The sequence below is a fragment of the Dendropsophus ebraccatus genome, chromosome 12, assembly GCF_027789765.1.
Source record: "Dendropsophus ebraccatus isolate aDenEbr1 chromosome 12, aDenEbr1.pat, whole genome shotgun sequence".
Lineage (NCBI taxonomy): Eukaryota > Metazoa > Chordata > Amphibia > Anura > Hylidae > Dendropsophus > Dendropsophus ebraccatus.
The window spans coordinates 29,372,957-29,375,048 of NC_091465.1; positions in this window are offsets into that span (position 1 = coordinate 29,372,957).

A 2,092-nucleotide genomic window follows, 5' to 3' on the forward strand; every position below is an offset into this window, starting at 1 on the left:
CAGAAGGTCACATGACTTGCATAAGTCACATGACCATTGGCAAGGTAGAGGCGGGGCCACAGAGCTGAAACAAGATGTAGTAGTAGCTGCAGCAGCATGTGACTGCTGTGTGTGCTGGGGACAGGGGAGGCAGCATGGTGAGGAGGGAGGGCAGGGATGTGGTTTATGTGGGACTGTATGGTGTAGGAGAGGAATTTACATGGGACTGTATGTTGTAGGGAAGAGATTTACATGGGACTGTATGTTGTAGGGAAAAGATTTACATGGGACTGTATGTTGCAGGGGAGGGATTTACATGGGACTGTATGTTGTAGGGGAGGGATTTACATGGGACTGTATGTTGTAGGGGAGGGATTTGCATGGGACTGTATGTTGTAGGAGAGGGATTTACATGGGACTGTATGTTGAAGGAGAGGGATTTACATGGGACCGTATGTTGTAGGGGAGGGATTTACGTGGGACTGTATGTTGTAGGAGAGGGATTTACATGGGACTGTATATTGTAGGAGAGGAATTTACATGGGACTGTCTGTTGAGTGTGGCTACAGGGAGTTTTGTGATGTTATTTACATGGCACTGCGTGTTGGAGAGGGGCTGAGGGCAGTGATAATACTTACATAGGACGGTATGCTGTAAGTGAGTGATTTGCATGGGACTGTATGTTTAAGATGGCTGTATTGTATTTTAGCCTCGCAGGAATAATATAAGGCAAGGAGAGGACATCACTGCTGTGGGATCTCAGCTGATACATACTCCTGGGCTTCTGCCACCACTGCCAGGACTGGAGCTGACTATACCTCTGGCAGTCTAATCCCTTCAAGGATTATCTGGAGCTGGTTCAGAAACTGATCCTGCCCTGTGCACATAGGTATCGACTTTTCCGGACATGTCTCAGTAATCCCAGCAGACATGCAGATGTACATTCCATGGTGCGGGTGCAGAGCGCCGCCTACTGTAGAGGAGTGCGCCCAGTGGTCACTGAGCTCTTACTCCTCTCTAAACCTGGCTGTGTCTTCAGCTGCCCTGTAGCCTCTGGTGACCATCACATGATTACTAGAGGCTGCAGTGCAGAGGTGTAGTGTCAGGCTGTGTTCCCACACAGTGTTCTTCCCTGCTGCACTTGTGTACTGCAGGGTCTGGAGTTCTTACAAGCCCAGGTCCCACCTGCAACTCACAACCACATGTGGTAGCCACAGCATTTAATTACTTTTTTTTCTCTTTTTTTTTTTTCTTTTTCAGATACCAGTGACCTGGGCTACATTATATTTGCTGAACTACATCGATGACAAGTGGATTTAATTTATTATTTTTTGTAAAATGGTCAGCGAGGAGTATGGGGGTGTATTTTTTTTTTTCATGTAATGTTTTCTCTGGTGTAATTTTTTTCCTCAATACTCCGCCCCCTGCATGTAGTTACTCCATTCGAGTTAGTTCACCAATGAGCCTGATAGAATAGAGTTGCTGTATGGAAAGGCTCCTTATAACAACTGCAGATACACTCTATTTGCACTGGGTGATTTGGTATGCTATTGCATGGACCACATGTCAGCAATTTGAAAGCTGGTGTTTGATCTTCAAAAAAATTCCCATACAGTTCTTTCTTTTTTATCACTGCAATGTAAAGCTTTGGCTTAAAGGGAGTCTGACTTCTCTAATGTCATGCGCTGAACTCAAGTGTCATGGAGACGTTGCTGAGCCACAGCATGCATGCCTCCTCCCTCCCCACCTTGGCACAGGGCTCAGTGCTCGAAGCCAAACCCTGTACATCGATCAGTCATAGGGTGGGGGAGGGAGGAGATGTGCATACTGTGGCTCGACACTGCCTCATTGACACGTAAGCTGATATAGAGCTGACAGACTCCCTATGAACCTTTGACATATGAGCAGTTATCTCCCCATCCAGCTGCTCGCTGCATAGGACAGGTTCCCTAGGCCTTTATTTTCTATACCCATTTACTTTATTGGACCGATTGTAATTTACTACTATGTTTTGATCAATTTAGAAAATCTTATCTGCTGCCATTGAGTTTATGTTCAGGAAATGGATCAATCGTGATCAATAGTAGATGACGTTCAGTCCATTAAAGTGAAA